Below are 26,998 nucleotides of genomic sequence, written 5' to 3' on the forward strand. Positions count from 1 at the left end.
AATGGTTTACATTCTGAATACAAATAAGGGCCATAGGTTCATTATAATATTTAAAGTCAACCTGTTCTCTGGAGACCTGGTGCTAGAAGTAGGTTGGAATTAGAACTCAGGCATTTACTCATGAAACCCTCATATGACCAATTCTGCCCATATTTTTGGGTTAAAATTGGTGCATGATATTTACGAATGCGGACCAATAATTTTGAACACATTATTTCCAATACTAGATTAACCTTACAATAATCTCCAGTTATTAAATGGCTGGTCTGAAAGTTGTTGTGGATCTCTCCTTCATAATGCAACATTTGACACGGAATTAGATGCGGACGTGAGCTATTTCATAATTAATTCCTTCAGACACACTATTCAATAATAGGGAGAAATTCAAAGCTGATAATGACTAAATAGAAATGTGGGACACTTGCTAATGTCATATCATTTCATTCCATTTTTTTTTCTGAGCCAGACACTGATCATTTAAATCAAAAATTACATCAAGACTTTGATGGCTTCCATTTCGCATTTATCAGGCAGTGTCTTAAAGCTCGTTTTATTATCATATTATTCAACTGACCTGATCGTAGAATTAAGGAAGCTTGCTGATCTGCTTCCTTCAGAATATGAAACAGAATCAGCAATGAATATCAATCAAATTGTCACTTAGAAGCTGAACATATCAGTAATTTAATCACACAGGTCTCAGGTCACCCTCGAACGTTTTTCTTCTCTCTGATGATTCATAGCATTGACCTTTTGTACCTTGATCAGGTGTCCTCCTTGAAAAATTGCAGATACTTTATTGTGCTTCATTCTAATTTGTTTTTAATGGCAACAATGTTTTGTAAATGAACTGGATATGACGGAAACTAAGAACAGCAATATAGAATTGCATTTCCATTTTCCACTGTAGCAATTGAAGCATCCTGAATCAGATTAGTTCCAACATTAAAAAAGAACTTCAATTCTAAACTCTAGAATCTGAGGTTTCAAATGACAGGCAATTTTGCTCTTGCTAATGCATATGATTTATAGTTGGGTCTGAACATGATATTGAACATACAGAGCCATAGCTGGTGTCGCTGCTTGAAGTTATTCCTGGTGGAATCTTAGTTCTTGGCAGCATTTTCGGAGGTTGATGGGAATGAGTCTCAAAGCAAGCAGGCCTGGAATTCAGTGCCAATGTGATAGTTTGCAGACACCGTCAAAAATCTCAGCCATCTCCTCAAAATTCAGGCAATTTCTGAAGAAAGTGGCCACTGCTGGTACAGTGACCTCCTTGAAAGGACACAGTACCATGTTCTTTAACATATTTAAATGAATTGGATATTTGAATACAGAACAAGCTAGTTTTCAAAATTGGAGGAGAGAGAGCAAAGTAACAGATGATATGAACCAACTGTTTCTAAAATTAATCATGGAATGAGGGTGTCACTGGCTAGGCCAGCATTTATTGCCTATTCTTAATTACCCAGAGGGCATTTAAGAGTCAACCATATTGCTGCAGATCTGGAGTCACGTGCACACTAAACCAGATAAAAGTGGCCGTTTCCTTCCCCAAAAGGTCATTAGGGAACTGCAACAAAACATAGACATGCTAAAAGATTGAACAAACAAGATGTTGTTGGGCTTTAGTGCAGAGAATTGAGAAAAGTGATTTGGAAGACTGGAAACAATGTACTTAGCAGCACATTTCTAAAGCATGTGTAGAGACAGTGTGACCTGGGTGGGTATGTGTGTATTTCTGCACAGATTTTTGAAGATAACAGATGTGTGTGCATGTGTGTGCGTGTGTGTCTGTATGTATGTGAGAGAGAGAGAGAGTGAGGGGAGGGAGACAAAGAAACAGAGACGTAGAGAAAAAAAGATAGAGAGAGAGAGAGAAAAGAAGAAGTGAGGCTCCTTGAAAGAGTACAGAGAAGTTTCCAGAGTCAGGGGGGGTCTATCTCTAAGGTTAGCTGAAAAGAGCTGCATTTATTCACCCTTGGAACAAAAGAGATTGAGAACAGGTTTGATAGAGGGAAGCAGTCCCCTTGCAAGAGCAAGGGGACAGAAATATAAAGGTTTGGGCAATTATGCAAGGTTTGTGAGGATGAATAGTTTCAATGCCCTTAATCTCACTATCCATGAGGGTGTTGGAAGCAGAGCCAATGATTTCTGAAGGAATTACATGGTACATGAAAAAAATAAAAGTGTTGGTCAGTTAAGATGTAATGGAGGAACAAGAACAACTGGTTTGTTCTGGGGAACCGGCACACAGTTTCAATGGGCAAAATGGTCTTCTGTGCCATAAATGACTCCACAATCCCTTTGTGTAATTTATTATTAATGTAACATTGAACATTTCACAAAGTGAATAACAAAACAAAAACACTGTTGGTTTTATAGTTTAGTTATTTCAAAAAGTGAAACCAAATTAAGCAGAAGCCACATAATACAGTAACAGAAATTCCTTCAAGATTAATTTAAATTCTCTGAACTGGAATTGAGCTGAGCCCCATTCTTCCATGGCAACGTGTCAGTAGTTTTATCCTTTATAAAAAGAAATGTCTATAGGCTGATTTTGTAACAACAAGTGGAAGCAATTATATAAACTAAAACAGCAAATTAACAGCAAAAAAAAGTAATCTAAGAAAGCATTTATTTATAATTACAGCTGAGAAATTTGTTTGAGGCATTAGATAATTGATTCAGTATATTTGCATCCGTTTACTGTTTTAGCAGAGGGAGAAAACCATTAATGTTATTAAGCTAATTAAAAGTCTATTTAGATTGCTTTGAAAAAAATTAAAGCATTTTAGATTCTCTTATCTGTTTTCTGAATCTTTGATCTATTTAAGAAAGTAACCTACCTGTCAATATACTATATTATCTGTGGTGAATAGTGCTATGATATTCTAATTAGACTAATATGACTGAAGTACAATCACTGAAGAGAAGAAAAGAATTTAATATCATTCCAGTTTAGTTAATATTCTTCAATCAGCGACTGGAGAGAAACAGTCACTGTTGCTATGTCCAGTTAATTCTTCCATTTTGTTTTAACACTATCTGTGACAGATCATGACTAAGTCATGTTAATGCAACTGTGAACATATTTTGCCTTTTTAAATGAGTGATAGATTGGGGTTGTAATTGAATCTCAAATTATATATTCCACAACATTGTTCTTAACAGACTCAAGACCAACACAATTTCAACATTACAAAAAAAAAGAGAAAGCACTCAAGATAAAATTACATCAATCGATTTTATTGGTGCCTTTTTTAATAACCAGAAGTGCTCTCATATACACACAACCACTTTTTTTTGTCTCATCACCAAATTGTCCTTATTTTTCATCTATTAGCCACCACCAGCAAATCATCAATTTTTCCAATTGATTAATTTAGATGTAAAGTCCATTGAGAGCAATGCAGAACCTCAAAAGGAAAGAGAGATGTGGTGAGAGAGGGAAGGAGCTAAATCAAAATGGAGTTGGAAGGGGAGATAAAGCAAATGAAACAGACTGCACATGTAGGTTTTCCAAGATAGCATGCTTCCCCATTGCCTTTGGCCATTGACTGCCTACATATGGTTTTATGAATGCCATATCTCAATACAGAAAAAAAAAACATAAGTCTTTAAGAAAGGTGACAGAGGGAAACAAAGGAATTATAGATCAGTTAGTCTGCCATCAATGTTGGAGAAATTATTGGAGTCTATAACCAAGGGTAAGATAATCCTGAAAATTTTCAGTTAACCAGAGAGAGTCAACATTAGATCATGAAGAGTAGGTCTTGCCTGACAAACCTCAGATTTCTTTAAAAGTTGACAAAAGTGGAGGACAGAGGTAATGCTGCTTGTATGGACTTCCAGATTTCTGAAAATGTCCTAACCAAGAGATTATTAACTAAGGTGAAATCCCACAGAATTGAGGGCAAATTATTGACATGGGGAGGAAATTGTTTTATTGGCAAGAACAGTGAGTTAGAATAATGGGTAAGTACATAAATTGGCAAGACATAACTGATGGTATCCCACAGGGACCTGTATTGGGCCTCGATTATTCACAATATTCATTAACAACTTGGATAATAGCATAAAAAGTCATATATCACAAATTTGCTGATGACACAAAATTGTGCAGAATTGTAGACAGTGTTGATGACAACATAAAATTACAACAGGATGTTCTTGGGTGAATGGACAAACCTGTGACAGATGGATTTTAATATAAGTAAATGAAATCATCCATGAGAGAAGGTCTTATGAGGAAAGGCTGAGAGGCTTGAACCTGTTCTCATTGGCAAGAAGAAGGCTGAGAGGGGATTTGATAGAGACATACAAGATGATCAGAGGATTAGATAGGGTAGACAGTGAAAGTCTTTTTCCTAGGATGATGACGTCAGTGTGTACGAGGGGGCATAACTACAATTTGAGGGGTGATAGATTTAAGACAGATGTCAGAGGCAGGTTCTTCACGCAGGGAGTGGTAAGGGCATGGAATGCACTACTTGCTAATGTAGTCAACTCAGCCACGTTAGGGAGATTTAAACAATCCTTAGATAAACACATGGATGATGATGGGATAGTGTAGGGGGACGAGCTGAGAATAGTTCACAGGTTGGCGCAACATCGAGGGCCGAAGGGCCTGTTCTGCGCTGTATTGTTCTATGTACTGTGTTCTAAAATAATCTGAAAGGCTAATGGAATGCTGGCCTTCATATCTAAAGGGCTGAAATATAAGGATGCAAATGTTATGCTGCTGTCATGTCAAACCCTAGTGGGACTCCACTTAGATGCCATGAGCAGGGTGGGACACTTTAACTTGGGAAAGATGTTTTGGCCCTGGAGACAGTCCAATGCAGTTTGACGTGGATGATAGCTGGCCTTCAGGGGTTAATAGGAGAGATTAGCTAAATTACTCTTCTAAATTCTCGACAATAAATGCCTAAGGGGAGATCTAAACAAGATTGAAACTGGCTGATGGTGCTGAATGACCTATGCCTATTCCTATTTTGCTATCATTAGATTATATTTCAATTTGACACATTTATATAAAAATACAGAAACTTTTTTTTGTCACGTACAAAACGCAAAGTGTTGTCACGCTCCTGAACCATCTTGAAGCACTGAGTGTAATGCAAGATTTAACTGCACCAGAGTTCATCTTTCCCTCTTCTTCTTGTTATCCATCACTATGCCTCCATTCACTGTTTGCCATCAGTTGGCATTTCTGCAATGGGCTCTGAGGTCTCGGTAATGAGCCCATCTCTGCCACTGCTGCATCTGAGTTGGAACCATGGGTGTGATCTCATCCCCCATGTTCCCCCTCTGATGTTCTGCTAGATGCTGATGTTGGTCAGCAGTCACCAGAATCCTGGCTTTGGATTCCTCCACGCTGAAGCCTCTGCCACCTCAGTGCCTGAGCCAGAGCTGGACATGGATCTGGGGGCTACACAAGGCCGGGCTCCAACTGAGCACCTGTGCAGAAAAAAAATGCAGAAAGACAATGAAGCCGCCATGGCACTGAGTGAAGATGTGCCAGATGGTTTGGATAGTATGCACGCAGCGGCGGCTCCTGTGCGTGGTACCCTGAACTGACTCAAGCCTCAGGATGAAAAGCTGAACACTGCTGACCTCACCATCACCATCTTGGAATATGTTCCCACTCAGCATAAAGTCGGCATCTGCCCATTCTCGGTGTGGCTTTCTGGAAAGTACCCTATAATCTGGAAGCGATCATCATTCATTCATCCTGTACAAGTTTGCTGTCAATTAACACCAATAACAATGGTTCCATGAGGTAAGTGATTATGCAAATGTATGAAACAATTAGTTCTATTCCCCACAAATGATCTAAATGAGCCTTCTTTTAGTACACTCCCAAACAAGTTGGTGTTTAACAGAGCTAGACATTAAATATATTTCTTGATATCAGGTTTACTTATGAAATATGACATTATGTCTGTTTGCTTTTTCCCTCATACTCTCAAATCCTAGCAATAGCCCTTTATAAATGTTCTGAGCAGTAATTGAACAAAACTCTTCACCTATTTTAACAATATAATTCAATGCTGATTAACGGATGCCCCAGTCTGTAAACAAAAATGCTGATGCAATTACAAAGCAAGTCAAAAAGGAGAAAAATGTTCCATGCTTCATATAACCCATCACAATGCAAAGTCGCCCTTTTTGAAATTTTGCTTTTTCAAAAAAAAATGTTTGTTAATTTTCGTAAAGCACAGTCTAATTAACTTATGCTGAGATCCATTTCCCAGTTATCCTTACACTGATACTAGCTGCATCAAACCTAACCTTTCCTCAGTCACATTCTGCTGAAAGTTTATTGTCCCAAAAGGCTTGGTAAAAGGGTTTAAAATGATAGTAAAAAGTTTCGATCTTAAGTTATATGCTCACAATTATTGATGTAAACATATGGCACTTTAGCTATTATAGTCCTGTATGTAGATTTGAATATGATTGGATAATATAGTCATTTGTATGCACTTGGAATGGAGAGTAGAATGAACACGAGAGTTAGTAATAAAAGTGTAAATGCGTAGCTTTTTTGTTAGAAAACTGTTATCTGTAAAAATAGTAAGAAATTGTTTGCAGCAAATCAGAGAGCTGTGCCCCGTATTTGATGGGTATATCTGCCATTCATGCAAGAATAAAGGTTTAGACAAAAAAAGCTAAGTCTCATTTGATCTTTAAAAAAGATTGTAGAGTTAAAAATTGGCCCTTTTAATTCCCATGGCACTCGATGAGCATGTTTTTCCTCTCTCAGAATGCTTCTTGGGTAGAATTTCCCTCAAAATGTTATTCAGTAAAATCCCGTATTTATTACTTCAAGCAGAGTCTGGATTTCTGCAGCTAGGATGCATTTAATCACACTTTTATATTCTTGGTTCCTGAAGCCAAGGAACTACACATCACATTTTTATCTTCTCAGAATGCTCTAAACCCAGCTCCACTAGAATTCCCTTTTAGAAGATTAACAATAGAAACACCACCTCAGAAAGAAAACTCGACTATGCACTTCTGAATTTAATACGTTATTATTTTATTTGTCTTCATTACCTCCTCAATTGAAGTCTATTTTATTATTGCACAAAGCTCTGGTCGATCTTATCTGGCACTGGGTCTTGTCTGATGGCATAACCAATATAACAATCTGCACAAGCTCGTTGATTTCTTTGTTTCTTTTTTGGATGTATGATTATCTCTGTGATGACCTAGCCCAATTTATCAGGATACACGTAAAACCTACCAAAAATGATTGCTGATTTAAGGTTACTCTCTATCTAATTAACATCCAAACCTACGGCTTCCAAACCTGAAGCATGAATTGCAATCTTAAATTCTCAGTTGAGAATTTCCAGAGAGAACATTTCTTTAAGATCGGACCCCTTCAACTTGGAGTCTGTACACTGTAGAATCAAACAGCTTTAGAGGATTTTCTAGAATCACACACAGACTCGAGATTGTCGAATCTAATGCAAAAATTGCAACTCAACAAAGGGGCAAGAAAACAGGCAGAAAGTTGCAGGAAATGTATCGGAAGTGAAGTATCAGGTGATCCTCTGGTTTAGTGGTATGTTTGAGCAGGTTCTGCTATGTGCTGCTAGAAGAAAACTGGAGCCACTCTATTAAGTGATTGTAAGAAGAAATTCTCTGTATAATTCTTATCAGTGGGACTTCCACACAATAATAATAATTGAAAGATACCTTTGTTGCAGGAAGAAGTAATTGCAATTTAGGACACCCCGAACTTCCATGAAAGGATTTTGTTACGGACTAAGACAGACAACTCAAAACATTCTTAAGCAAGCAGCTCAGACCATAACTTTGCAATTTGCTTTGGTAAATGTACAGTGAAAATTACCCAGATTAAGTTAGCTATGTTGACTACTCGATTTTAAAACAGACAAGAAAATTTCACAAAATCACACAATGAAACAACAAGAACAGAATAAAGGACCCCTACAGGACTCAGTCTATCCAAGCTACACTTAATTCTGCTGTTTCGAATATACACAACAGTCCCAATAAGCAAACTCCCCTTAAAAACCAGTATAAGTGGTACACATGCTTACGGGTTGAAGTTGAAGGGCAGAAAGAGAGAGAGAGTTTCCACAGAGCTTGTTGAAGTCCTCACTAGTTCAAGACTGAACTAAACTGCTCAGCTCAGCTAGAGAGCTGACCACTCCCCTTGTTTTATACAGGTCACTTCTAAAACATGATCACTTTGGCCTGAAGGCTCATCTGTTTACATATAAGCAAAAAAACTCTCAAAACCCTTTTCATCTCTGTACCAAACCAGACTGATCAGAGCCTGGCCTGGTTTATTACCCCTCTGAAAAGAAAATATTAAGGACAGAATATACTTGAGCCAAAATACGGCTTTTACAAAGGACTAGTTTTTTGACACTTTCTACGTTCCTTGTCTTTGGCGCAAAGGGAATCATCATCCTAACTATTCTGCTCTGCTCATTATTCCATAGCACCTTCATCTGATGAGCAGTGTCAATCTATCAGTGTCCTCCAAATGCAAGGCCTCCACATTTCAATATGCAATTGTGCAGAGAGCATCAGACACCATGTTTGAGAAACCAGCACTTGGAATACTGAAAGGCTTCACTCAATTGTTCTTACTCTGCAGAGCAGCCAATTACTGATTCCAGTAATCCTTCTATCACAGATGTAGACTAACGCCAAAGTGTAACATCTTATGTGGTATCACAAATATCAGCATGTCTGAGTTCCAAGTGAAAATATCTATTGCTTCATGAACTGAAAAATTGGGGGTTTATGAAGTGAGTGGTACAGTTGTTAGAAATGCGAGGATGCCTTCACTGATCTTGGCTAACTGTGCTAAACATTATATGGTACTGCTTTCTGTTCTTCAGGGCTGGCTACTGGCATTGAAGATTACAGCTATTTTCTTTTGCTGCCTTTGAGGGGAGAGGATTATGTTCTCCTGATCATGGGATTAGAATAATTAGGCAATTATTTCTCACCAGTGGAGACTCGGTGAGTCAAAGAGCTTTTTCTGTGCTGTAGACCTCTGTGACTTTATTTTGTACACCCTGACTCTAGTACTGCATTAAAAATCCTTGGGGAACAGTTGCTGGTCTACTGTGGCACTTCCAAAACTTATTCCAAGTTCTCACTGTTCTTTAAGCAGCTTCAGTTCCTGCTGGTCTGCAACTTATCTTGAAGATGAATACTCTGACTTTAGTTAGTTATGAAGTAATTATGTTCCCTGTCACTGTGGTTTCAGGGAGTATCCAATTTGGCCCAGCATTACTTCTTGCCTGCAGTTTGGATAGTTTCAAATCAATATCTGATGTGGGTAAGAGGCTTTTTCAAAAAAACGGAGGGCTCCCACGTGAGAAATTGAAATTATACACATTTGCAGGAGCAAACACTTTCTTAGGTAGAAAGCATATTGAGTTTAATTATTGCTAATTAGTCACACATCTTTTGCAAAAATTTAACAAGCAAGACTTCAATGACAGTGGGTTGTCTACCGTTCTGTAAAAACTAATTTCAATTCAATGGAAAGATCTACAAATTTAATTCACATGAATAATTTACATTGAATTGTCAGTGTCTTTCTGTCATGCATGCTGTCCAATTATTGAATAACATTTTGATCAATACATTTCTATTTGTTTTAACAATGTTTGATTTTTACGCAAATATGTTATTTATTATACACTACAAACAAACTACACTCCATACGCAGGACCACTACCATCTGGAAGGACATTGGCAGCCGAAACATGAAAACACCACCAATTTCAACTTGTCACCCCAAGTCATTCATAGTCCTGACTTGGTAATTTTTCATTCCTTCGATATCTTGGGCCAATGTTCTGGAACTACCCTTCCTAGTCACCTGTAGCTATACCTACACCAAATTCTAAATACAAAACAAAATTACTCACCGTCACGTTCAAGGGCAACTAGAGGTGGTTAATAAATGCTGGCCCAGCCGACGACATCCACATCTCATGACCAAATAAAATAAATTTAACATAATATACTCAGCTGCAGTCACGTTATAATGACCAATGCGCCTGTTGGAGATGAGCAACATGTTTCTTGCTTGCAAAAATATGGCCACTACAATGCCAAACAAATAGAATTATGTATATGTTTGAGAAGGAGAATAAAAAATGACAATGGAATGAGAAAGATAAGAGGGTTGGAGTAGACATTTCTACAAACCTAGCACTGGTCTCAGTGAGATGATTGCATGTGATGTAGATTTGAGATATAAGATTCTTGTTTCTGAAACTGGATTTCATCTGCATTCAATATCATTGTAATTCTTTAGACCTTAGCATGCTTCTTAATGTAAATTAGGAGCAGAAACAATGTATTAAGTCCAAATGAAGATACTGCTTTACCACCTACAGAGTTATGTCACAACTCCCAGAAAATCTATTAAATCTGACCCGTGAGTTCAGATGCTGACACTAGTAGATGACTTTAACATAGTCAAGTTAATATTGACAAAGCTGATGAAAGAACATTTGCCTGATAATTTCTGCTGCTTTATTTTCCACAGAAACGACCTGTTGTATATTTCCAGAATTTACTGGTTTAATTTCTGATTTCAGATGTTCACAGTCTTTTGTCCTATTGTATTAATATCAGTATTGACGATATTTGCAGTGGGGTCAAATGCAGTCAGGAGTATAAGAACTCACTAATGTTTCAAATAGATGTGAATTCAAAACGTATGTCTGTTTCAGCTGATGCACTCTTTCCAGATATCATCCCAACTACCATTTTAAATATTGACACCAACAACACCCCCTCCCCCACTGCACCCTGAACCCCAACTCTCACCAATCCCTTATTAATGCTTCACACTCTGCCACCATTTCTGACTTGACACCCAGTCACTCCTGTCCTCTCCTGGACTCAATAATTGGAATTGACATCCATCCCTGTCAGACTGAATCAGATTCCCAACTCCCCAAACACACTGGGGAGACCTGTCCTAACACCCAGCAACCCTCATAACCACAAGACATAGTTACTAGCTGTTAGATGGTTACCTGGTGACTTTAGCTTAGCACTTGTTCCACAGGGCCTGCATATTGGACAATAGCCAATAGCATCTCAGAGCATGCTCCATGGGCAGTGACAGTTTGCATCACCACATCACCCCCTCTTCCACCCGCATGGCACTGGACATCTGCAATGAGGGCATAGTGAGGCTGGTACATCTCTGATTCACTCCACTTAGATGCTGCACTCTGGAGTGTGCAGAGCAAGGCATCTAACTCATGGGTTGATTCAGGGTGTACCTTAGGGGTCCTTGCTTACTGCTTTAGCCCTCATTCACTTTGTGCATACTTGGATGATCACAGCATCTCTACTTCACCTTGCCTTGACCCCTCAGCTGGAGTATAAAAGACTCACAGCCCTTCAATATGCCCTCCTGTTTAGTGCAGACAAAGCTAGGTACATGGTCATGTTTGTAAGCAATATCCATTAAAGCATTGGACATATTGGTATACTATACAGTGCTATGTCAAATTCACATCTGTACCATGTACCAACTGAGTAGGTGGAATGAAAACGGTATGAACTTCAACCAAAATAACTGAGAAACACGCCTATGTCTAACAGGAGTTGTCCTCAGTCAGGTCAACGGAGATAGCCTTCAGTCAGGACAACGCGGCACAACGGGGCAGCATCCAATATCAATCCAAGGATTTGCACGTGGTTAGCTGGCCACTTGGACTCAGAAGGTCTTTATTGTTACAGTCCGGAGTGTGGGACATAGTCAGTCCTACAGGTCCAGTACAAACAGCCCAGGGAATTGTAGTAAGTCAAGTGGGAAGCTGCATAAAATGACCTGGCCAATCAGCAGTTGGGCTGTCCATGAAACTTGCTTGGGGTGGTAGGGGATGTGGAATGTCACAGTCAGTTCCGGAGCCAGATAGGAAAAAAATCAAAGTCGGTTGTCAGGGTCCACTGCTGAGTTAGGGAAGTTAATTGTGGGGATTGGAGGCAACATTTTGTTTTCAGAGGGGATAGTAATTGTGGAACATTGCTATTCAATATAACAGAGAGGGGAGACAACAGATCATGAGAGGGAAAATGAAAAGAGATGATGCAAGAGTAGGGGGAGGTAAAAAAAAAACAGTTGACACCAACCTAGCTTCAGTGGGAGATATTGCGCAGTTGTGTTTGGCCTGACTATGAAGAATGCCTGGGGCTCAGTCAGTGAGAGATGAGCACTTAAGGAACTGAATCAGGTAGGTACTTGTAAATAAAATCAATGAGGTAAAAACAATGACTGCAGATGCTGGAAACCAGATTCTGGATTAGTGGTGCTGAAAGAGCACAGCAGTTCAGGCAGCATCCAAGGAGCAATGAAATCGATGTTTCGGGCAAAATCGACATTTCCTGATGAAGAGCTTTTGCCCAAAACGTCGATTTCGCTGCTCCTTGGATGCTGCCTGAACTGCTGTGCTCTTTCAGCATCACTAATCCAGAACTTGTAAATAAAAGCTGACGGGGCTCAAGGGGAGGGCAACCAAGAAAGGAATAAGAAGATTTGGAGGTTCCTTTAGGCTCTGAAGCAATTCTGCTGACTCTTTTCATTCTCATTGAACAGCATCAGACAATGGAAGTTAGAATGTCTGCCACCCCGAAGATGGCAGAGTAAATACCTCAATCTGAGAGAAGGGGCATGACTTTTGTGATGTGTGGCCCTTCAAAGCCCCCCATATAGTGCAAGTTAAAGACATTTGTGATCCCACAGTGAATTAATCAGGAATATCAGGAAACAGATTAATGCTACTTTTGCCAATAGCCATCAGATCATTTTGAATCCACCAAACAGAAAAATAATCACAGAAGACTCACCGTTGTTACGGTGTGGAGAAAGCAAATATCTATCAATCATACCAGTCAAGGTGAAATTGCTGAGAAGAACTGAGCCAAATGATTGGCTATCAAAATTATTCTTCAAAATATAGAATAGAAAGACTTTACACATATCCCAGGCATATCTTATGCACTCACTCTAAGCTCCATCTTTGCATGAACTGGACTGCTTAAATTGGTGTGCTAATTAGGAAAAATAGCTTGCCTTGTCACTGTAGTTCATCTAAATTTCTCTTTTTCATCCCTATGTCAGATAATAATTGAAGTTAACTCTCATTATTAGTCATATTTAAAGGCTATCTTTGGATAAAAAAAAAAGACTTCTTTGTACATATTGAGCAAATTGAAATACTAATAAGGTACAAGCCTCTAATAAGGTTAGAAGACGGCTTTTACAATGTCAGGCACTTGTCATGGCAACATTTGATTGCAGCCTGAGTCACTTCGTGCTGAAAACAATACAGAAATATTTTAAAAAGCAAATTCTTACAGTAGGATTTAGGAATTAAAACAAGTGTGATATTTTTGCAGGACAGACAGAAGCAGTGTAAAACACATGGAAGTCAACACTGAATTAAAATAGATTAATTTAGATGCATATCAATGGCCGCAAATGGGTATTATTATGTTCCACACTCTTTAATTAGCATGTTACATAATGTTCAAAATTCCATACAAAACTATCCCTCTTCTGTTTTCCATTTATTTATGTATTGAGTTAAACCACTAGCTTTCTATTCCTAAGAGTTTTGACACTAAATGGTAGAACTTGGAGAGGACCTTAAGCCACCTTGGGTAAGACTGAGGAGAACTTCTCTCTAACAGGGACTGATCTTTCCTTTGATTTTCAATTGAATTTCTCCTTCATCAGACATGTGTATCTGACTTGGATTTGAAAATGAATTGGTTTTAGCCACATCATATACTGGAATAGCTGCTGGTAACTTACTTATATCCCAGGTATCCAGTTCAGACTCATTTGATTCTTCCCAATTCTTTCCTTCTTTATGGACCTCTGAAGGTAAAACATGAATGACATTTACAAACCCAATCATTCCACTATTAAAACATGTATGAGGAGCACATATTGCAATGATTTGCGCTGGTAGTCACTTCCACCACTTATGTTCTTTCACATGAGCCTTCTAATTCCACTTCAGACTTCTTTGTGTCACTTTACCCCTATCATTATTTTTTTTTTCTGAACAGATTCTGCTTCATGTGCAATTAAAATATCATTCTTGGTTTCTAAGGACCAATTCAGCTCGCATTCTGCAGTATTATTATGACAAATAAATAAAAGAAAATGCAAGATTGATTCAATGACATCTCACCTTTGTTTCCTCCTTTTGCATCTAGCATTTGTTAGCAAGAGCACACTTAATTTGTATCATATGTTCTACATTCAAAACAAGACAATATAGTGGGATTCTAGTGTATTTTACTCCATTTGTTCTCTTGAAATTTGAAAACTCTTCTGAACAGAAAAGAAAGAAAGATTTGTTGTAAGACAGTTTCCTCTGGGAACCTATAAGTAAGAAACAAGCGATGCACATTACAAAGATACTGATGGCAGCTTCTTTTCTACAGCTTTACATGCTCTAAACTTTCATTGTCTTTCCTATGTTATTATCCAGTCCAGGCCATCGAAGTTAGATTCTCGCTAGGTTCTTTGGTCGGATTTATCTCTAAATGTGAAAATGAGGATCACATAGTAACTGTGATGTGTGTATTTCAGGAGTGAATACTCTTGGAAATTGTGAGGACTGCAGATGCTGGAGAATCAGAGTAGATAAAGAGTGGAGCTGGAAAATGTAAAGCAGGTCAAACAACATCAGAGGAGGAAGGGAATCAATGTTTCAAGTCGGAACCTTTCATACAGGACTTCCACATCTGCCTTCCACATAACACATTTAATAACTAACATAAAAAAAGGCCTGATTTTTAAATCCATGACCTACATTAGCCACCCATATATGATTTGATTGTGGACCCTTGACAACCTGAAGAAGGGCTTATGCCCGAAAGGTCAATTCTCCTGTTCCCTGGATGCTGCCTGACCTGCTGCGCTTTTCCAGCAACACATTTTCAACACCGGGTCCCTACAAATTGTTCAATTAACATCATCTGCTGTGACAGGAAGCTCATCTACATGTGAAAATACATTCTCCTTGTTGGGTTCTATGTTAGATGAAGGTCCTAATGCAACCATCACATCATTATTACAATCATCTTCTAATTGTGTGTGTTGAATGTCATACTTATAAGTAGACAAAGTCAAATTACATTGGTTTCAGATTGTAGCTAAAGTGTTGTACTGTGGTGTTTGGATTAAAAATAGTGGTCAGTGATGAATGATTAGATTTAGATGTGAACTACAACCATACAAATTTTGAGTTATTTAGGGGAAGTCGTGATGTCGTGGTGACATCAGTGGGTTGGTAATCCAGAATTCCAGGTTAATGTCCAGGGGACATAGGCTTGAATTTCACCACAGCAAATGGGAAAATTTCAATTTAAAAAAGTATGGAATGAAAGGGTAGCCCAGCGGTGACTAAATCAACAAATGGTAAAAAGCTCATTGGGTTGTTTAATGACCAATAGAGAAGGAAATCTAACCTACGTGTGATCCCAGATCCATAGCAATGTGGGGAACTCTCAACTGTTCTCTGGCAATCACATCTTCTTGTATTGTGCATATTGCTTATACATGAAAGATCTTGTCCAATTTAACTTTAGATAACTGATTTTTAATCAGTGTTTTTCCAGTCACTTCAATAATTAGTAAAAATGCCCATTATTTTTTGTAGGAGCCTAGAATTATCACCTTCCCCATTTTGGGGATTTTATCTTCTCCATAATTTCTTAATTCTGTGTGAGATTTTTCCAGCTGATGTTGATTCAATTTTGAACAGTTTGGCAATTTAGAATTCATGGTCAAAAAGTGAGGCAATGGAAAAGCACAGCCAGTCAGGCAGCATCCGAAGAGCAGGAGAGACAAAGTTTCAAGCATGAGCTGTTCATCAGGAACATGGGAGGCCTCAAGGGGGCTGAGAAATAAATGGGAGGGGGGTGGGGCTGTGGGGAAGGTTGATGGGAATGCAATAGGTGGATGAATGTTGGGGTTGATGGTGATAGGCCGGAGTGGACGTTGGAGCAGATCGGTGGGAATAAGATGGACAGGTAGGACAATTCAAAAAGGCGCTGCTGAGTTACGATTTGGAGATGCCGGTGTTGGACTGGGGTGTACAAAGTTAAAAATCTAACCTGGTGTTGTGTGATTTTTAACTCTGCTGAGTTACATCTGGGATAAATTGGGCTTAGGGGATAAAAGGAAACTGGTGAAATCAACATTGATTCTGTGAGGTTGGAGTGTCCCAGGATGAAGATAAGGTGTTCTTCCTCCAGTCATCAGGTGGCTAGAATTTGGTGGTGGAGGAGGCGCAGGATTTCCATGTCCTTGGTGAAGAGGAAGGGGGAGTTGAAGTGGTCAGCCACAGGGCGATGGGGTTGTTTGGTGTATTTAGAATTCATTCTGCGTGGTGCTGATGTCAATCTCCTTTATCTAGTGGGGCTACATCCAGTGTTACGTGGACTACAATGCCCTGTGATTTTTTATTAGACATCCTGGAATTTTAGATTGCATGGATCTCAATAGACCTCCCATTGACCTGCTGGCAATTAACTAGTTGCTGAATGCCATCTCTTTCTGTCAACACTTCCTCCTTGAACATTCCTCTGACATGCCTTGGTGAGAAGAGTTGAGTTTTCTTCTTGCAACTACAGTACTCTTGCATTCACAGGTTGACAATTTTCTGCCTAAAGTTGGTCTAAGTCTCATAACTTTGTAACCTTTTTTTAAGTAATCAAAGTACACAAATCTCAGCAATGCTGTTTCTTGAAATTTGCCAAAATTACAATCGGTAAGGCAGTTTTTTTCAAAACCATGATAAACTCACCAATATTCCCATTAGGTAATTGATCCTTTGCTTCAAACTGATAGCTTTCTGCAGCTTGCAGTTATTTGGGACTATAGGGCTATCCAGTCTTACACAAGATGTTTCACAGTGACATAAACTTTGATCTGTCAGGGATGAGTATATGTTTTGGGTGTTTCATACACATCTAGGATGCCTTCAGATACAAATAGCACACTTTTCTTTTCCTTCCATTGCCTGATTAGCAGCCAGATAACAAAAACTCAAATGTTTGTTATAATCAAACATTTGAGTTATTCCATCAAGTAATGAGGAACAATAAAAATTGGAATGTAAAAAGACAAAGCTGATTCACGTTAAACAAACATCACAGTGTGCCAAAGAGGAGACCTTGTGGCACAGTGATATGGTGTCTCTATCTTTGAGGCAGCAAGACTTTGAAACTGAGGCGTCAAAGCAATGTGGATTGGCAGAAATGCCAGATTCTAAGAGTATTAAGATCAGAACAGAAGATAACGATTGTGGTCAAGATCTAAGATCTTATTAAGGCACTTGAATAATGAAAGGAAGTTTTAATTCCTATGCAAACAGAAATTGCCTGTAAAATTCAGCAGGTCTTGCGACATCTATGGGGACAAAGAGTTAATGTTTTGAGTCTGGGATCTCTAAATTATTATGAACTAAATTAGCTCTGATGAAGAGACCCTTGACTCAAAACATTAACTCTGCTTTTTCCCCAGAGAAGCCCTGCCAAACCTGCTGAGGTTTGTCAGCAATTTCTGTTTTGGTTTCAAATCTTCAGCATCTGCAGATCTTCTATTTTAATTGTTATATTTCTTTTGTAAAATCTTAAAGCTTTATCTTGAGCAATTTAGCCAGACATCTAATAAATTGGTATGATGTTCATGGGCAGTACACCTCAATCCTTTTAAATACCCACATGGGACTTCCAAGATGTTTCATATGTCTTGGACAGCTCCACATGTGGATCATATTATCTGTTGTAGCAGCTCAAGGTCTGTGTTTTGGAGCTTGTGTAGTAGCTATCTGCACTATAATGCATTCACAAGACACATTTATAAAAGATTGAGAAGATGGTCAGCACAAAATTTTAAAAAAAGGATAATAGGCTAGTGTAGACTAAAAAAATAATAAGGTTCAAATCAGGCTTCGAGTGCATCTATGCAAACATATGAAGTGTAGTAAATAAGACAGACGAACTGCAGTTGTAGATTGCCATATTGGAATATGATGTTCTGACAATAACAGAGATCTGATTCAATGACAGAAAGGATGAGGTACTGAATATATCTGGATACACAGCAGTTGCAAAACAGTGAAAGGAAGAGAGGAAGGGGTGTGGTATTATTGGTTAAGGAGTATGTCAGTTTTGGAGAGAAAGGATGTCCTTGAGGGATCAAGGACAGAATGCATTTGACAAGAAGTAAAAAAAAAGTAGAAATATACAGTGCAATACTAGCACAGTTTCCATTAGTAATTATGTTTGCATAAATCATTTTGGATTCAAATTCACTAAAAACTGTCTGTCCTTTTTAAAAGGTGCATCTCTGGTTACTTCATAATAATCAATGACCAAAATCGGGAGAGATCGTCCAAAGCTTTATTATAGTTTCTTTTATATATATTTACTATTTTCCATTAGTGCTTTAATGGTCTGCATCAAACTCTAATAGCAGTCTAATTAAGAGATGAGCATTCAGGCAGACCATTGAAGCTTGTCTCTTGCTTAGTAAATGGAACAGAATTTTAAAAAGATCCACAGTTCATTTCTTTGTACCCAATGTCTATACAATTACATGATTTCATTATGTACACTAATGTACAAAGGCTATTAGTTTAGGGCTCTTAACTAAGTTAAAAATAAATTTCTAGAAAAATAGTTGTTATTGAAGTAAAGCTAAAGAGGGCAGAGAAATGGCAAAAGATTGCAACCCAATGTCTGATGAAATAACAAAGCTCGAAAAGGCAGATCATTTTAGAATAGTCATTTTGTGAAACATGCAGAATTGAATGTTACAGGTCGATAAATAAATAAATAACTATTTCATGGAAAGTAATTGAAAGATGGGAGCAGTCCAATAAAGTTGCTTCCATGATAGTTGCAAACAATTTACCCCTTCCTACATACCAGTATCAAAATGGTTCACTGCATTAGTATAATGAGGTACTGATTCATTGTGAATTAACATAATAAAGCATTATGCCATTAAACAATAAAAACTCAATGTCAGTTCTTATTCCAATAGTTTATTTTTGCTGCTCCCTACTATACCATAAAATCATATCAGTTGGATTTACATGTTCTAATATCTGAGCCATTTTTATTATATTTTCATACTAACCATAAACCAATTTTGTAAATCAGTGAAGCACTTTCACTCAATATTTTTTTTTTCTGCAAGTCTTTTTCTCTTAATACCATTTTTCTATCTTATGAACATCGGTTGAATTTCTGCAAAGATTTTCTATTACATTGTCACTTCTGCAGAACAGCCATGAATATGCCAAAATTGCATTAAAATATTGTATTGTTTTGTTGAAATTAAGAAAGATGAATAAAGGCATTCTCATGAGAGTCCTTACCCATTGACATTGTTGTTACAGTAGGGAGTTTATGCTACATCAATTGCTAATTTAAAACTGGAATTGATAGATTTATGATAAGGAACTTGGATCAAAGATGGGTAGTGGTCTACCCTTCTCTCTATATGTCCTTATGTTGTGATATATTTTCATATGTTTACACAAATTTCAGATCCTGATTCAGCAAGCTTTTCAACTGCATAAGCAATCATTGTTAAACCTAATCACGTCCACACATGCACTAATGAAATAGTATGGATGTTGGAAATCTGAAATAGAAACATAAAAATGACCAGAAATTTCAATTCTTCAATCCACCAATGTTGCCAGATTAGCTGAGTATCGGAATCATTTCAAAATAGGACACATACACCTCCTGCAGGATCAGCTGACTAGTGTTTAGGAGTGAATGAACTAGTTAGATTTTTCCCAGTGTTTCTTACTAGAGATATTGAGACCAATTATATAAGTCACACAAACACTTTTCTGGAATCAGCTAAATCAGCACAGACTGCAGACTTATTTTTAATATCTTTCTAATGAGCTGAATCATTAGTTGGATAAACAGCAAAATAAAATGACAAAAGCTCAAGAAACAATGCCTCATCTTTTGATACGACATTTTATCGCTTCAGACTCAACATTAAATTTAACAATGCAGGAAATAACCACTGCTACCATTTTTCAGGCAATTATTCTGATTTTGATATTTGTAGCTTCTTATCCTTTGTGATCAATTACCATTTCCTTTCTTTAGACCATTTTGTTATCCCAGAAAGCAAAAGCAGATTACCTAGAAAGGTTGAAATAGTTGCTAAATAGTATGTGAGACCAGCTGGAAATAGTTTGCAACAGTTGACTTTAGGAGAAAGTGAGAACTGCAGATGCTGGAGATCAGAGTCGAGAGTGTGGTGCTGGAAAAGCACAGCAGGACAGGCAGCATCCGAGAATCGACGTTTCAGGCATAAACCATTTGTCAGGAAACAGTTGACTTCTCCCTATTTGGGGATAGTTGACACTGGTTGCAAAATGTTTATTAATTAGAAATGACTGTCACTGATTTCTATGCAGTTGTCTTTTATTACTGGTTGGAACCAGCTGACACTGGTTGATTGTTTATTACTGGTTGCAAAAAGCGAGGATCAGATTGGTTCCTCAGACTGAAAAACAACTGTTGTCATAAGTTATTTATGGTTTATCCTAGTCAACCTAAGGCTTGTGTGCAAGGAAAATTGGATGGGTATATGAATAGGAAGGGTTTGGAGGAATATGAACCAGATGCTGGCAGGTGGGAGTAGATTGGGTTGGGATATCTGGTCGGCATGGACGGGTTGGACCGAAGGGTCTGTTTCCGTGCTGTAATCTCTATGACTCTATGACTCTAACTAACGAGGAGGCACTGATGAGCTGAAAACGTTCATTTAATTAATTTCCCAGTTTGATTTTCAGCTTTATATGACAGAGATGAATTCAACGTAATTGAAAAGAAATGTATTGGATGTGCCCTGAATGAATTAAGCTGTGTACCTGACATGACATTGTGCAAAATTTTGGAAAACTTGAAGGAAGAGAAAGAGACACTTTGTTCAGTATCAAATCATTATTATGAAAAGACAATAAATAACCATCTCTTTAAGAATGTGTGAGTTCCCAAAGTAAATGGTTCTTAAAATAAAGCCATTGTTTACAAATATTTTGGTGGAAATGTTGCTTCTTATTCAAGTCTTGCATTTTATCAGAAATATAGTTTTTCATTTTCTTCAGTTCCTTTGTGGCTTCCATCCCACATAGTTCCATGTATGGAAGGGGCATATCAAGTATGTTGGCAGATGAAGGAGACAAAAGAATTAGCAATGAAACTAATTAGCCTTTAATCACAGCACAAAATGAGCAACCAGTAGAAAATAGGAGAGGATATGAAAGTGAGAGGGAAAGACAGAGAAACATAACAATCATTCAAAGAGAACATTATAGTGCACTTGAGCTGATAGCTTTCACAGTATTTTACTTTCACTGGTGAAAGCATGGCTTTACCCTATTCCTACTGTTCACAATCTGTAGGCAAACTTCTCTCCTAATTACCTTACATCGCCAGATCCCAACAGTCAAACATTTCACAAATAATGAGGTAGTCCTCTGGTTGCGGACAGTCACAGTTGCTCCTGAATCCTGATCCCATCCTGCAACTTTAATGCAATTGAAATCAAAATGTGATGTATCAGCTAAACAATACAGGAAAATAAGATTATTTGCCTCACAAGATTTATATAAAGTCACCGTTATCCTTCCAGACCATAAGGCTGCTCTCTCAGAGATGACTGATGGTGATACAACCTGAAGGTCGCCGCATCTCAGACAAGGGAGACGCTGAGAAGGAGGTTTCTTTATGGTCATCTCGGGCTAGTGTGGGAATTGAACCCATACTTTTACCAATTCTCTATATCACAAACTGGCCAACTGAGCTAAGTGATCCCTATAACCTTTATGTAAACAGTGCCATTAGTGCTATGATATTGATGAACTTCTATATGAAACTGTTCTTCAATGCCACAAGTGGGCTTTTGGGCAATGTTCTAAGAATCATTACTTTGTCATCAATAGAGATCTACATGTATGTAGCTGTGTCCCAGAGGCCCAGAAGCAATTGAGAGAGATGCTACCTCAATATACCTTCTAATGATAATGATAGAAAATCAATTTTGCCATTCCAGAAGGTCACTGACCAGTGCAAAATTATGCATCAGTTTCCACACTGTTTTATATCATAAAACCAAAAGACTTAAGAGCAAATGTAGGCCATTTGTCCCATCATGTCAGCTGCAACATTCAAAGAGACTATGACTGATATAATCATTCTCAATTCCATTTCCCACTTTTCCACAACTATTGATTTACTTAGTGATTAGAAATCTGTCAATCTCAGTCTTGAACATTCTTAAAGACCTAGTCTTCTCAGCCCTCTTCGATCAGAAATGCCACAGAATTTGAGGGAAAGAGACCAAAGGTGTTCACAGTATTCTCAGTGTGATCTGACCAGTGCCTTTTATAGTTTTGGTAAGACTTAATATTTTCATACTCTATTTTCTTTAAAATAAAGGCTAGCATTTCATTTATCTTCCCTGTAATCTGCTGAACTTGCACACTTTTTGTGATTCATGCATAATTCTCTATGCAGCTTACTACAATCTTTCTCTATTTAAATAATATTCAGCTCCTCTATTCTTTCTGCCAAAGTGCATATCTGCATATTTTCCCAGATTATAATCCATCGTCAAGTTTTTGCTCACTATCTTGTACTGTCTACATCCCTCTGTACGCTCTCTACATCATCCTCACCAGTCAACTATAATTGTATCATGTAAAAACTATAATTGTATCATACCTTTGCCTCAGAAGAAGATGTAATTGATAAAGTTACCTGACTCTGAGTACATTTAATGCATTTTCCAGTTTGATTTTTTTTTCCTCAGGTACTCTAACCTTGCTCTGCAGGACTGCCCTCTGCCATCTTCTGATCTTTCAGATGCAGCTGCAAAATCTTCTTATTTCTCCTAAATTGTAGCTGTGATTGGATGGGACTGGGAGCCTGAAACACCTCTTGCGGTGCAAAAGAACTCACATACTTTGCTAGAGCTGGGAAGTTGATGTTATCTTTTCCTTGCATTTGAACTTTCGTGAGATTTTCCTGTTCAGAATGACGTTGAGCTGATCTTTTTTGGATGATTTGTCTCTTAGCTGCTTTTCTCTTCTCAGGTGGAGACACATCAGTTGAAAAGAAAGAAAGCCAAAAGCAGTGATCAAACAATTTGCAAGTATCAAGAGAATGCTCGGACATCCCCACATACACCCCCAGTTTGTTACAGAGGTCATTGTCCTCACAACTGCTGTCTGTTAGTTCTACAGAAATCAGAAAGGTCTACACCACAGAAAATGTCTCATCAGCTCGTTGAGTCTGTGCAGTCAAAAACAAATACCTAGTTATTCAAATTCCATCTTCCAATACTTGGCCCATAGCCCTGTTTGCCTTTGCATCACAAGATGGACTTTGTGTTTTAAATCTGCTGAATCTTTGAATGAATACAAAATATTCATCAATGTAATTTTGCTAAATTCATTGACACACTGCTCATTACTTAGCACGTTTTCAGATACAAATACAAACTGTTTTTGAGGAGTTTTTAATGATGACCGATGATATAGCATCATGAAGATATATCTGCCAACTTGAGAACCTGAGATTTGTAAAACTCAAATTGTATTTGCTGGCATTGATTCATAGGCAATTCAGACTGTGAGACTCTCTGGGACCCACTACAACAGGTACAACTTGCTAATTTGGATCTTGGAGCAATCATTGCTCTGAGGATCACAGGCAATATCTACAATTCAGCAAACTTAATCTTCAAGGATCTGAACCAGCCGTGACCAAATACATTAATGAAGTGTTTAAACATTTTTGTCCACACATTATCTTTGTTTAATTACCTTCCGCTGGTAGGAAATACCCGGCAAAAATAACAGTATTGTGGTGTCCAGTCAAAAAGGAGCTGTCATGGAAGGCCTCAAAATTGACTTTTGATCTAATGACATTTCATGACCACAAATCAACATGGGCAAGGAAACCTCCTGCTGAATAGGCATTCATTCATGTTGAATACCAATTGAAAGAAACATTCAAGATGGCAAGGGTGTAAAACATACTACTGTCCATCATCATGAAGGGTTTGGAAGCACTGCTGTATTTTGGGTTTTAAAGGATAAAGCTACTAGACTGGTGTCCGACAGCAGGTGTTGAGAAAAGCAAGAGAAGGTGAGGACTGCAGATGCTGGAGATCAGAGTCGAGAGTGTGGTGCTGGAAAAGCACAGCAGGTCAGGCAGCATCTGAGGACCAGGAAAATTGACGTTTTGGGCATAAGGTCTTCATCAGGAATGAAGGACTTATGCCTGAAAAGTCGATTCTCCTGCTCCTCGGATGCTGCTGACCTGCTCTGCTTTTTCAGCACCACACAACACGACTTTGATCTCCAGCATCTGCAGTCCTCACCTTCTCTAGGTGAGTAAAACAAGGGAAAAATCTACTTGACCTCATTCTCACCAATCTACTTGTCACAGATTCATCCATCAGTTAAAGAAATGAGAGAAGTGACTACGACACAATCCTTATGGAGTAAATGTCCCATCTTCATGGTCAACAAAACATCAAGGGCTGAAGGGCCTGTTCTGTGCTGTATTGTTCTATGTTCACTGTGAAGATCACCTCCAACATGTCGTATGCCATTATCACTGTGTCAAAAGGGAAAGATTACAAACAGATCCAACAATATAAGCGCTGGTACCCATAAGGTGTTGTGGATCATCATCAGCTACAGAATCATACTCCAATACAATGTGCAATCTCATGTCCTGGCATAGTTGAATTACTTTGCTATTTTCTTTTATGATCTTTACAAATACATATTCAAGGTAAAGTAAGGAGTAAAGTTTATTTCTATTACAGTTCCTGTAATTTTCAACCTGAAATGTTTTGCCCTTAGACTGTATGAAGCAAATGTTGTCGACATAGAATGCATGCTGTAAATATTACGAGTAAGGTGAAGTCCAGAGGATCATAAAGGCTGCCCTCTCATCAGAGAAAACTGACTGGCCATGATTTAAACTGCCTTAGGTGAGGGGAGAGATTGAGATGAGGAACACTTTATGGTAACTTCAGCTGGATGTGTTGGTGTTGGTGTCACTGTATTGAAAATCAGCTGTCCAGCCAACTGAGCTAACTGACCCTCAAAAACCCCTCTATAGTAGGAGTATGACAATCATATTGAGGTAACTAAGATTGGATAAGATTACACTATGGAGATGAATTGAATTTTAATGCATCGCTTCAAGTTGGAATGTCCTGCAATATTTTCTTATATAAAGTAAATTACAATTTTAGAAAATAAACATGCTGAAGAAGGGCTTATGCCCGAAACGTCGATTCTCCTGTTCCTTGGATGCTGCCTGACCTGCTGCCCTTTTCCAGCAACACATTTTCAGCTCATGCTGTCTATCTAATCATCATTGTTGTCATCCAGGTAATGTTTTGTGCAAAATAAAGTGAATTGGAACAATAAGCACATTAGCATCATGGATAGGTGCGAAGACTGGAAGCAGCCAGCTATTCTGACAAATTAATCAATCCCATCGATATAAGGCTGGTGTGCACCCTGTTCTGACAAAAAAAAACTCATAAGGTTTTTCCCAATCTCACTTCCATTCTGGGATTGCTGAGTTGCTCTTCCTTCAGGGCAGTTCACAACAATTCTTAACCTACAGCTCGTACCTCAGCAGCTCAGCTCCCTTGTTCCAAGCTGCAGGGAACATAGTTGGGCAGGTCTAAAGCAGAAAGTTGGTCACATTAACTGCAGATTCATATCTGCCATGCTCATATATACTTGGAACGGGTTGATAACCAGCACATGCTGGGCAAATACGAACATTTTGGTTGTCTTTTCCACTGCAAAATTGGACCAACACAAATGTATTTTTAATTTTTTTTTACTATAAAGAAGGAACAAATTGCTCCTGAAGCAAAGTTCGGGCAAACCAAGGGATTTTGGATTTTGAATCCACTGTAATTAAAGTGAGCTCAGAATTTGTGTTGTCAGCCATCTCAACACTGTTGTTTATGCTTTTATTGACTTCACAATTACAGATAACTTTTTTTTACATTAGTAGGGAGATAAACTGTAATTCATTTCATTAATCCTATTTTCAGATGCAGCGATGCAGTATCACCCATCTCTTAGCCTTATGCAAACAGACTAAGAACTTGCATTCAGTGAAGCACAGTGCAAAGCTAGTAATCTGCAAAACACCTTCATACTTGAGTGTTGCATCTGCTGTTCTGGAAATATATCAGTTCAATCTGTGTCTGTCTTATCAGATAACACATAAGAAACAAGGTGACAGTGTGACACAGATCATGAGGACCATATGACCTGACATGATCAACCACAGCAAACCAACATCATTTCCTAAGTTAACTGTTACTAACAAATCACAAGCTGAGCTCTGCTGATAGATTCAATTGTCGTTTCGATTCACAATTGTTCTGGTTGCTCCTGGCACACACCAGCTATTCCAGTTGAAAAGGCAAGTAGAAACTGTTTCTCATCAGTTTCAATTGCTTTTTCCTTCTGGGATTTAATCACTTCTGTTTTTTTCTTTATCATAAAACATTCTTTGGGTCTTTCTCATCATCCAACCAGCCCTTTCTTTGTCTTTGTGCTTGCTTTCAACCATTTGCACGTCTCATGTTTTTTTAGATTTTATTTCCTACAGTGTGGAAACAGGCCCTTCAGCCCACACTGACCCTCCGAAGAGTAACCCACCCAGATCCGTTTCCCTCTGACTAATGCCCCTAACACTATGGGCAATTTAACATGGTCAATTCACCTAACCTGCACATCTTTGGACTGTGGGAGGAAACCGGAGAACCTGGAGGAAACCCACGCAGACACGGGGAGAATGTGCAAACTCCACACAGACAGCCACCCAAGGCTGGAATCGAACCTGG

The sequence above is a fragment of the Chiloscyllium plagiosum genome, unplaced genomic scaffold, assembly GCF_037043375.1.
Source record: "Chiloscyllium plagiosum isolate Xiang-an unplaced genomic scaffold, Cpla_swu_hap1 HiC_scaffold_4, whole genome shotgun sequence".
Taxonomy (NCBI): domain Eukaryota; kingdom Metazoa; phylum Chordata; class Chondrichthyes; order Orectolobiformes; family Hemiscylliidae; genus Chiloscyllium; species Chiloscyllium plagiosum.